Raw genomic sequence first — 12,809 nt, forward strand, 5'->3', positions numbered from 1 at the left:
TACCCAGGGTCACCTTCATCTTCTAACCGCTGTTAAAACAACTTCCTCAGCTACTACTTCTCCACCAATATTCTGTGTTATCCCATAGTAATCAGTAATCTTCAGCACCTTCTAAATGCAAGTCTCCCTTCCTCATCAAGCAAATTCTTCCAACCATTTTCCTTGGTTTGTACTTTCACTTCTTTTCATGCTGCAGCAAAATTCAGAGATTGCTGATTTTAAATGGTAACTCTTTGAAACCGTAAGCGTTGTAAGGTACGCTGTCCTCTTGTATGTTCATCATTGCCTTCCTTCTGCAATACAACCATTACTTCCTCTAAAAACTTTTTGCAGCTATTCATTTGGTTGCCATAATTGTATTTTAAGGTCAGGGTTGGAATGATGTGTTTTAAGATACATACATAATTTTAACTTTATACTGAATAGGACTAGGAGTTCCAGTCACCAAGAATGAGCAAATGCACATGGCTGGGGCACGGCTCAGTGCACTTGGGAATGAAGGCGGCACATGTTAAAACTTCTGCAGAAAGTCACTCCACTCACCAACAAAACCAACTACCCACATGCCATGTGGTGTGATCACGTCCTGATCATTTGCCTAACACTGTTTAGGAGCAGTGACTCGTGGATTTAAACACACAGACTATCGTTGTTGATAAGTGGTGAAATTACTCTAGTGGTTTTACAACATATGGCCTATTTGATAAAATTTGTTAAAAATAGCTGAATTAATCACAAAAAATTACCTGTTAATTTAATTATAAGCAAATCTTGATTGCATTTTTTATTTAATGGTTGCATTCATTAATATTCACATATGACACACAGACCAGAAGTTTTATCTGTTAAATCCGAAGTCTGTTAATTCAAGGTCCACAAAAATCGAGAGTTTACTGTACCAGTATATCCAGAATCCAATCACATCTTCCAGGCCAGGTCACTAACATCTGCTATCTAGATTAGCTTAATAGTCAACTAATTGACTATTGATTTTCTTCTTACTTTTTCCTTCCTCCCTTCCTTCCTTCCTTCCTTCCTTCCTTCCTTCCTTCCTTCCTTCCTTCCTCTTTTCCTTCCTCCTTTCTTCTTCCCTCCCTTCCTCTCTGCCTCTGTCCTTCCTTCTTCTTTTTATTTACTTTCCTACATCAATTCTAGTCTTTTGTTCAAATCTAAACACAGTAGGCCTATTAAAAGGTAAGTCAGATTATATTGTTCCTCTGGTCAATACCTTCTAATTGCCTATTTCACTCAAAGTACATGCCTTCCACAGGCCTTCCAGCTAGGGATTGAACCCAAAACCTTGGTACGTACAGATCCATCTGCTATGTTCAAAATAAAAACTATTTCATATTCAATAATTATAGACTTATTTTTGAAGTTTGGGTCAAGAGGAATTGTTTAATAATTGCTCTCAGGGAGATCCTTTTTAATATGTTTCAATTAATTTTAGAAAGAGAGGAAGGGAAAGGGAGAGAGAGAGAGAGAAACATCAATGATGAGAGAGAATCATCAGTCAGCTGGCTCATGCATGCCCATTACTAAGGATCATGCCAGCAACCCTGTATGTGCCCTGACTGGGAATTGGTCTGGTGACCTCTTGATTCATGGGTCGATGTTCATCCATTGATGCTTAGTGTTTAAATGTTTAGTTTTAACCAGGAGAGTAATTTGTGTGACTATATGTAGGTTATAATTTTATTTCATTCCTTACCCAAGGGTATATTCTTAATGATTTGAGAGACAGAGACAAACATCAGTGTGAGGGAGAAACATCCAATGGTTGTCCCCGGTATGCTTCTCATCCAGGGGCTGAACCCAAAACCCGGTAGGTGCCTTGACAGGGAACCAAACTGGCAACCTTTTCGTGTCTAAGATGATGATCAGATCAACTGAGCTACCCAGACAGGCATTGTTGTACATTTGTGGAGGTATATAATCATGATATTCCTATGCATGCATGTATTCCATTAAAAAAAGGAAATATACTTTTCTGTTGGTAAATTTAGCTTTTTATATTAAGACTAGACGCCTGGTGCACAAAAATTTCTGCACTGGCGGGAGTGGGGTATACCGCAGCCCCACTTGTGCCCTCTCACAGTCTGGGACCCCTCAGGAGATAAGGACCTGCTGGCTTAGGCCCGCTCCTGCATAGCAGAGGGCAGGCACAATCCCTAGGTGCCTTTACCGCAGCCCCTGGTCGGGCTCAGAGCAGGACTGATTGGGGAGTTGGGGTGCTGCCCCCATCATGCATAGAGCAAGGCGGATCAGGAGGTTGTGATGCCACCCTCAGTCACACTCAGGGCAGGGCTGATTGGGGGGTTGGGTCGCCTCCCCCTGTCACACTCAAGGCAGGGACAATGGGGAGGTTGCGGCACCACCCCCTGTCACGCACAGAGCAGGGCCGATCAGGGGGTTGTGGTGCCACCTCTGTCACATACAGAGCCAGCTGATCAGGGGGTTGGGGCACAGCACACTGTCACGCACAGAGCAGGGCCCATCAGGGGGGTTGTGGCTCCGTGCCCCATCACGCACAGAGCAGGGCTGATCAGGGGGTTGGGGAGCTCCCCCCTGTCATGCACAGAGTAAGGCCGATAGGGGAGTTGGGGCAACGCCCCCTGTCACACACAGAGCAGGGCTGATCAGGGGTTTGGGGTGCTCCCCCTGTCACAATCAGGGCAGGGCCAATGGGGAGGTTGTGGCTCCACCTGGTCACACACAGAGCAGGGCCCATGGCGGGGTTGGGCGCCACACAGTGTCACACACAGAGCAGGGCCTTTTGGGGGGTTAGGGAGCTCCCCCCTATCAGGCACAGAGCAGGGTCAACCAGGGGATTGGGGTGCCTTCCCCTGTCAGAAACAGAGCAGAGGGAATAGGGAGGTTGTGGCCAAACCCCCTGTCACACACAGAGCTGCAGGGCGATCTGGGTGTTTGTGCGCTGCCCCCTGTCATGCTGCTCCAGAGGCCAGGAGGCCTTACAGCTCAGCTGATCCCAGTGCTGGGAGGCCTTGCCGCTCCGTTTGACATTGGGGCAGTGAGGCCTCACTGCTCAGCTGAACCCGGTCCTAGGAGGCCTCAAGGCTCCACAAGTCCCGGTGCCAGGAGGACTTGCGGCTCTGCTGATCCCGGGTTCAGAAGGCCTTGCGGCTCCACTGATCCCAGTGCTGGGAGGCCTCGCTGCTCCACTCATCCCGGTCCTGGGAGGCCTCGCAGCCCCGCTGATCCCAGGTTTGGGAGGCCTTGCGGTTCCGTTGATCCCAGTGCTGGGAGGCATATTACCCTTTTACTATATAGGATAGAGGCCTGGTGCATGGGTGGGGGCCAGCTGGTTTGCCCTGAAGGGTGTCCGGGATCAGGGTGGGGGTCCCCCTTGGGGGCCTGGCCAGTCTGGGTGAGGGTATGATGTCTGTTTGCAGCTGGTCACACCCTCTTCAGGGTGGGGTCCCCACTGGGGTGCCTGGCCAGTCTGGGTGAGGGTTGAGGGCAGTTTTCAGGCTGGCAGGTGACTGAAGCTCCAAAACTCTGTGTTTTTTTTTCTTTTTCCATTTTTATTCTGGGATTTATTTACCTTCTATGGCTGTCACTGGAACTGAGAGCCAGCTTTAGCTCTAAGGCTCGGCTCCAGCTCTGAGACCTCGGCTGCTGAAAGCAGGTTTGGGGCTTTGTTTACCTTCTGTATTTGAAACTTTGTTGCAACTCCAGCTCTGAGATCTCGGCTGGCTGAAAGCAGGTTTCTGGGTTTTGTTTAGCTTCTATATTTGCAATATAGTTTCCTGGAGTTCAAGTTCAGAGGCTGGCAGCGGCAGCGGCAGGCAGGGAACCTTGGCTTCATCCTTCACTGGAGCAAACAAGCCTCCTGTTCACTTCAGTTGCCTTGCTGCTGGCCGCAATCTTGGTTAGCTGTTAATTTGCATATCTTGCTGTTTAGCCAATGGAAAGGGTAGCGAACTTATGGTTAATTACCATGTTTGTCTATTATTAGATAGGATTAGATGCAAAAGTTACCAAATAATTTCATTTTCAAAGAAAACCATAACTAATTGGATTCTTGCATTTTCTAACTACGTATATAATGACATGCAGGTTTTTTATGTTTTTCAATTTTCTACTTTTTCCAGTTTTGTTGAGCTATAATTGACATTAACATTGTATATTTTGAAAGGATACAGTGTGTTTATTCGATACACTTTTTATGTTGTTAAATGATTACCACGGGATTCTTTGTTGATATTTCCATTACATCACATAGTTACCAGTTCTTTCTTTGTGGTGAGAACATTTAGATCTACTCCCTAAGCAACTGTCAAGTATGTAATACAGTATTGTTAACTATAAGCACTATGCTGCACATCAGACAGGGTGTAATCGTGTATGACACTTATTTAAATAATGCTGGCAATATGAGAGAGCAGGAGGTCATCCAAGAAAATCTATTCTGTACCCCCACACCATATGCCAGCTGCTTCTATGGGAAAGACAAAGCTTACATGAGGAAGTAGGCAAAAGAAATAAGAATGGGTATGATGCAAATGCCATAAAATGGGTATTACAGGCATGGGGCAGTATGCAGAAGGAATAAAAATGGGTATAATGGTTACAGATTACACCAATGAAGGCTGGGACTCCAGTGCTTCATCAACAAGGTTGTTAATCTTTCCATGATAATAGGTAGTTAAGGAAGATGGACCACTTTTCCTGGTTAATGTCCAAGTTCAAGTAGGGTGTGGGGAACTCCCTGCCAGATGAGAATATGTTTTCTTTAATTAGAACAAAATGATCTCGTTTAACAGAGCATGATTAATATTTGTTATAACTATAGCTAGCCTCTACAATCTATTTCTGCCTCTAGCAGTAGTATTTCCTTCTTTCTCTTTCCCTGGCAAAATTCCACTGTGTGTGTGTGTGTGTGTGTGTGCGAGCACGTATATATATGTGTTTACACACATTTACTATATAAGCACACATATACATGTACATTCACATACTTAATACACATACATACATACATACATATATGCCACATCCTCTTACCTGTTCATTAATTGGTGGACACATAGGTTATACATCTTGGCTATTGTGAATAAGGCTGCAGTGAACATGGGAGTGCAGCTATCTCTTTGAGGTGGTGATTAATAATGTATGACTACTCTCTAAATGTTTGTTATATCCATTGGTCTAATGTTTGGTTCAAGGTTAACATTTCCACCTCTTCACACTGAGCATTTAAGTGTTTCTAAGGATGAATTGAGCCCTGGCCTGTGTGGCTCAGTTGGTTGCAGCACCATCCCTTATACCAAAAGTTTACTGGTTTGATTCCCATTCAAGTCATATACCTAGGTTGTGGGTTTGATCTCTGGTTTGGCTATGTATGGGAGGCAACCAGTCGATGTTCTCTCTCACATTGATACTGTCTGTCTGTCTGTCTCTCTTTCCATTCCCCTCTTGCTAAGACCACTGGGCATAATCTCAGCTGAATATATTTTTTAATTTTTTATTTTTTGCTAAAAGTATTACAAAGGGTATTACATATGTGTCCTTCCCCCCCTCCCCGCCCTGCCCTCCCTTACCCCCAGTGTCTTATGTCCATTAGTTATGCTTATATGCATGCATACAAGTCCTTCGGTTGATCTCTTACCCTCCTCCCTCCTGCCCCCCAACCCTCCCTGGTCTTCCCACTGCAGTTTGACAATCAGTTTGAGGCAGCTCTGTCTCTGTATCTATTATTGTTCAAAAGTTTGTAATGGTCTTTATTATCCATGAATGAGTGAGATCATGTGGTATTTTTCCTTCATTGACTGGCTTGTTTCACTTAGCATAATGCTCTCCAGTTCCATCCATGCTGTTGCAAATTGTAAGAGTTCCTGCTTTTTTACAGCAGCATAATATTCCATCGTGTAGATGTACCACAGTTTTCTAATCCATTCATCTACTGATGGGCACTTAGGCTGTTTCCAGATCTTAGCTATGGTGAATTGTGCTCAGCTGAATATTTAAGAAATTAAGAAAATGAATGAATTGAGTCTCTTGTAGGCAGCATATAGTTAGGTCTTATTCTAATCCGTGAAGACATTCTCTACTTGTTTTCTTTTTATTGAATTTGTTAAGGGGTCTCTAGTTAACAAATTACACAGGTTTCAGATGCACATTCTACAACACATCATCTGTACACTGCATTCTGTGTTCACCACCCCATGTTATCCTCTGCCTTTTGATTGTAGAATTCAATCTACATACAAAGTAATTATTGGCATGTAATGACTCACTAATGCGATCTAGTTTTTCTGTGGTTGTTTTGTACATTCATTGTTCCAGTCTTCCTCTCATGCTGCCTTCTTTTGTGAATTGAAAATTTTCCATAGTGTGCTTTGATTCCTGCTCTTTATCTTTTGTGAATCTGCTGAAGGTTTTTGCTTTGTGGTTACCATGAGATTTATATAAGACATCTTATAACAGTTTATCTTACTGGATCATATCATTGGTTATATTTAACTGCAGGTGTATCTTAAGAAAAGAAAAAGAGAAGAGACAAAAGGGTGATCTGTTATGTGAAAAATATAGGGTGCAGTTAAGGAAAAAAGAAGAGCACTCGATTAAAGAAGTTGAAATGAACCCCCCACTTGAAACCACGATTAGAGCACAAGATATCACACTGGCGATTATAAGAGACAATAAGGTAAATTTATCTTTGGTGAAAATCTCTTCTTTCTAACAGTACTTCATCAATAGTTATAGCCTGTCATTTAATGTATATTATTAATTTAAAACAAACCAAAAATATTCTCATTCAAAATGTGAACTGTGACCTTTATGATTTCAATTATTAGTAACTTATTACTGTCCTTGGCATCTAATAGATGCTCTGTAAATGTTTTCTAAATGAAGAAATAGAAAATAAATTGAGCCTACCCATTAGCATAAATGTTCATTCTGACTCTCAATAAATGTTAACATACAAACTAAGTTGCCTTGAGATGGTGATGGAACTAGTCAAACGTTCATAAAAGAATTTTATTTCAGTATACTGTATTTTTGCTCTATGACAAATGTAGCTATCACTTAAAATTTTAGTTTTCCATGGAAAGGAAAGATCCTTGTGCTTTAAGAGGATACATCCTCTTCACAGTTTATTTAAGGTACTGCTCTTATGCTTTGGAATTTTTCTTAATGAAAGGAGACTGAAAATGAAATGAAATGTGACCCTACCAGTGGTTGACACACTCATTAGTCAACAGAGACAAATATCAACAGTACAACGATTGAAATTTCTTTTGAGAGCCAAATTTTTTAAACTTAAACTATATAGGTAGGTACATTGTTATTAATTTAATTAGGGTACTCTTAAGTCTTAGGAAGAGCCACAGTGAAGGGGCCAAAGAGCCACATGTGGCTCACAAGTCTCAGTTTGCCGACCACGGCCTAGGTTGTAGAAGAGCAAAATTACCCTCAGAGGCGACCTTCTCGAGAACAGAAGGCCAGCATATTACCAGATGGAATTCTTACCAAATAACTTTGCAAAACAAAGGTGATAGAAATAGCTCGTAAGAGCCCTAACCGGCTTTGCTCAGTGGATAGAGCGTGGGCCTATGGACTGAAGGGTCCCAGATTCAATTCTGGTCAAGGGCATGTACCTTGGTTTCCGGCATATCCCCCGTAGGTACATGCCCTTGACCAGGGCATGTTAATATGTATTATGAATACCACCACTTTTTTATGCCATTAAAGATCTTAAAGAAAAAAAATTGTAAAAGGCAATGGGGGAAAGGATAGCTTCCTGCAGAAAGAGGATAGCTTCCTACTTGCTACTGATAGCTTCCTGCTTGCTACTGATGCACATTGTCGCATCCCCTATATCTGGCTGTAATGCAAAGTCCAGGTGGGAAAGAGAAGAGGATACGTTTTGCATTTTTTTTATTTTTACTTCTCTGTTTCTTCTAGATAAATGGGGTGGGGTGGGTAAGGGGAATATTAGGTAGCAAAGAGTGGATGTGATGTGAATAAGAGCTCAAAATTAAGACAGCCCAGGTTCAATTCTGGTCAAGGGCGTGTACCTTAGGGGGTGTGCAGGAGCCAGCTCGTCGATGTTTCTCTTTCATTGATGCTTCTAAATTTCTATCCCTCTCACTTCCTCTCTGAAAAACAGAATCAATAAAATATATTTTTAAAAAAGAAATAGCCCATAAAAAATTAACTCTGAGGTAGTTTATTTAGTCATTTTCAAATGTATGTATGTGTGAGTTTGTATATATTTAAAAAAACAATACTGTACACATGGAAACTAGAGGATTTAAAAAGCATATAAGAGAGGGGGGGAGAGAGAGAGAGAGAGAGAGAGAGAGAGAGAGATGGCTTTTGAAGCCCATTGGATATAATATTGTTAATTCAAATCCATTTGTCTCAACCAGTGGCATGCACAATGGCCTCATCCAAAGAGAGGGCTTTTAATATTTACCATAAGAATCAATGTGTTGTCCATGGTCTCAAAGGTATTGCTACTCACAACAAATGTTCCAGATTTTGGTGTTGATTTCATTTCCTTGATATATTCATATAGAGGTTAGTTTTCACTTCCAGTGATGGTAAGGAGGAAAGTATAGCAGGTTCAGAGATCATATTTTAGATGGCATTCTTCTACTTTTGAGAAAATTAACAATTTGTTCTAAGTAGCATCCCATTTTAATACAAGGGACTTCTGAAGAGAATGCGGGCCATAATATATATTTAGTAATAATTTATTGGTAAGTAATTTATTCCTAGTAAAGTAGATCAGAGTACCCACCCTCCCCATATCACAGTTAATACTAATTTAAACAGCATAAAAAAGAAATAAATGTTATTGAAGCAACAAATATCTCACGGTTTTCTAAAAAGAGCTCTGTAAATTTTATATTATTCATTACCTGTTTTTTGAAAAATAGGCTTCTTTTGTTTTTCTGTATCTACACTAGAGGAGAACTATGGATTGGCGCATGATCACAAATTGTAGAGTCTGAAAACCTGGGGGAAATCCTAAACTTCCTTATATTTTTAACCCCTCCATTCCAGATTGTGATAACTGAATGAGTTCATTGATGGATATAGAAGTGCTCAGGAAAATGCTTGATTATCAGTTATTAGCAGAGATAGTTTTTATTAATGACTATAAAAGTATTAGAACAGTAGAATATCTATGGGATAATATTGGGCAAAAAGAATTTTGGGAAATTTAGTTGATCCTATTATATGCATGGATCATACTACTCGCCTGTGGGGTATGTTCAGACTGTCATCTCAATTTGTAAGTGTAATTAAAATTATTCATCTTTTACTTAAATGCATTCTGGACTTGTGGTGATTTAGAAAAACCCTGTCTAATTCTGAGACTCTTAAAATTCTGTTGTTATTTTTTCACTTAAAAATTCATCATATTATATTATATTTTTGAACTTTGGGGAATTTATGCTTGTATAAAGTTAGAGGTTTGGATCCAAATCTATTTTTTTCCAGTGAGATATCCACTTATTGCAACCTTTTATTATAACATAGGTTATTCTTTAATTTCAGAGGCTATCATGACATGTGATTTCAATGTTTTAGCTAAAAGTCTCCTTTGTGTTCCTTAGGTTTCTGAGAGTTCTGAAAAAGAAAAATGTCAATTGGATGAAAATCGCATGTTGTGGGATGAAATTGCCAAGCTAAGCCTGGAAATGGACTCAGTACAAAATCAGACCCTGGAAATGGGAAAAGAATATTTGGAGAACATTGCAATTGGCAAAGAAAAGAAGGACCATCCTCAAAACACAATAACAGAAAGAGTATCTCAACACAATGTGCAGCTTGAAGTTCTGAGAGCTGAGCTTATGATGCTAAACCATAAACTGGCGATCGAACAACAAAACAGAAGAAGACTGGAAGCACAAGTTGAATCATATCGGTCTAGACTAGCTACAGCTGTACAGGATCATGAGCATTGTCAGACATCAAAAAGAGAGCTAGAACTTGCTTTCCAGAGAGTAAGAGATGAATGGTTTTGTTTATGGGACAAAATGAATTTGGATATGTCTAACCTGAAACATAACAATGAGATTCTTTCTCAACGACTTTCTGAAGTGGAAAGTAAAAACAGCAGCTTAGAAATTGAGCTTCACCACATAAGAGATGCTCTGAAAGAAAGGACATTGGTTTTAGAAGGAGTAGAAAGAGACCTTAGTCAAAAACAGTGTCAAAAGGAGGAAACTGGACACGTGCATCAAAAGGAACCAGGTAAAGTGGATAAAAACATTGGAAAGCAGGAATCCTTAAAGGAGAGGCTTTCTCACCTACAGACTGAAATGATGTTGCTTCAACAGCAACTGGATGAGGATCACAACCAAGCTGACATAGAAGAAAAGACGGTAATTAACACCCAAGATCAGATTCGGGATATCATGAAAATATTTGATTGTGAACATCAAAAGTATGTTCTTAGGCTGCATGGAATAATGATGGATTTACTCAAACAATGGCATAGTTTTAAAGAAACAGTACTTCAGTATGAAAATGATAATGCAGAAAGAAATGTAAGTATCCAGACACATAAGTATTTTTTAAATTTCCTAAGAGAAAATTCAGAGTAATATTTGATGATGGCTAAATGCTGAATCTAGTTGAATATTAAAAATGTAGATATTATAGCCCTAGCTGGTTTGGCTCAGTGAATAGAGCATTGACTTGAGGACTGAATGGTCCCAGGTTCAATTCTGCTCAAGGACACATGCCCGGTTGCTGGCTCAGTCCCCAGTAGGAGTGCAGGGGACAGTCAATTAATCATTCTTTCTCATCTTTGATGTTTCTATCTCCCTCTCCCTTCTTCTTTGAAATATATATATATATATATATATATATATATATATATATATAATGTATAGTTTATAAATATGTTTGCTCTATCAGCTTCAAAGCAGACATTGTAGTCAGTAGATGGACCTTAGAACTGAGAGATGCTTTCTTTTGAGTAAAGACTTGCTGCCCATGAAATTTTAAGAGGTTACATTATACACTATTAATACATACAGATTTATATTAATAATTTGGTCTTACATTGATAGAATAATAATTTAAATCTTTCTGTCACCAAATTTAAAACTATTAGGAAGTAGGTAAATGGAAATGCTCTACCTAAAATGAGTACTTTGAAATTAAGATTCAATTAAGTGGATTAATTTGACAGCTAAGTTCAGATCAGATTTCCAGATGAACTGAAATGTAGATGCTGTATCACATAGTACCTTTCCTTCAGTAGCATCTTATATATTTGAGTTGGTATAATGTTATTTTTATTCATGCCAATTTGAATTAAATTTGAAAATATTGCAGTCTCAAGTAATATATTCCTATGATCTCTCAACTCTTTTCAAGGCATCTACTTTTCATTACATCATAATTTGGGACAAATATGATGAGTTATAGCAAATCTATACTTTATTTAATCTTCCCCCTCCTATTTATAATTTTCTTTGAATACTTTTACAAATAATGTGCTTATGTTTCTCATTTTGAGGCCTAATTACTATCATTTGGGGATAAGTTTGTCCAAGACAGAGAGAATTGTAGCTCTCTGTGATTCATGAACTTGGCATTGGATCTCCATTTCAGACTAGTGAGGGTTAACAGGGTTTACGTGTAGCAGGAAGGGAGGTGAAGGCCTGATTACCTAGGGCCTTGAAGGCCATTGGAATGACTTTTCTTCTAAGTTAGGAACCTATTGGGAGGATTTGAGCAGGGGACTAAATGTGTGAGGAACTCTGAAGTTAATTGAAGACTCTGGTTAAAAAATAAATAAAAAGAGAAAATTTTCCATAATATCAAATTTACTACCACTTGATCCACCTAGTGCCCATTTCTCTTTGAGATGTTAGTAGATTGTAAAGCTTTGAGATTTATGGGGGAGGGGAATTGAGAGTGGGGCTGAATCAGCTGTCTGATGAGGCAGGAGGGTTAAATTTTCTGTGACTTTAACCTGATTAAGCAAACAGGAGCATGTCCATATGAGGAAAAGAAGGTGAATTGATGTAGCTGGTGATATTTTTCCAGTCATAGATTATTGTCATAACATTATGATAATAATATATGACTCTAACAAGGTACACCCAGGGTAGGGCAAAAGTAGGTTGATAGTTGATTGTATGGAGAACAATACAATAATTAGTCAATTAGTAAAATAATTTAAAATAATCTGATTTATAAAATCAGTAACAGAAATATCTTACCAGGCATTTGTGAGAAAACTTCAACAAGAAATGGCTGATTTCAAAAGAAAACTATCTACAATAGAGACTTCTCAGGAGATTGAATCACGTCATCATGTGCATTTAGAAGATAAGAAACCAGATTTCAAGAACAAACTAGATCAAAGCAGAAGTCAAGTATGTATGAAATTTAACCTGTCATCAGTTAATCTATAGCTGGTTAAATAAAATGTTTTAGGGTACTACTTTTCATGGCAGCTTTTGTTATGGGTTGGCTCAACGAGATAGACCACCGACTCAGAATTTAAATTTGAAAGCCGTTTATTAAGCTGGCCAGCTGACCACAGCCCGTACCTTCCCCCTCTGGGAAGCCTCGCGGCATGTGGCAAAGAGCAAGTGTGCATTATGATTTTTATAGCAAAACAGTGTTACCTTAGAAGCTCACAGAAAGTTCATAAGCACAAAGGGGGGGTAAACAGAGTCACACCTGACTGGTATAAGACAATCTAGCAATTTTTCTTCCATGGTTCCTAACCCTGCAACCCCCCTCCATACGTCAGTCCCTCCTCCCAGCACATACACAATCCTCATAGCCTGGCAACACAATCC

This window comes from Myotis yumanensis, unplaced genomic scaffold, assembly GCF_028538775.1.
Source record: "Myotis yumanensis isolate MYYU_CA2020_CCGP unplaced genomic scaffold, mMyoYum1.0.hap1 SCAF_20, whole genome shotgun sequence".
Lineage (NCBI taxonomy): Eukaryota > Metazoa > Chordata > Mammalia > Chiroptera > Vespertilionidae > Myotis > Myotis yumanensis.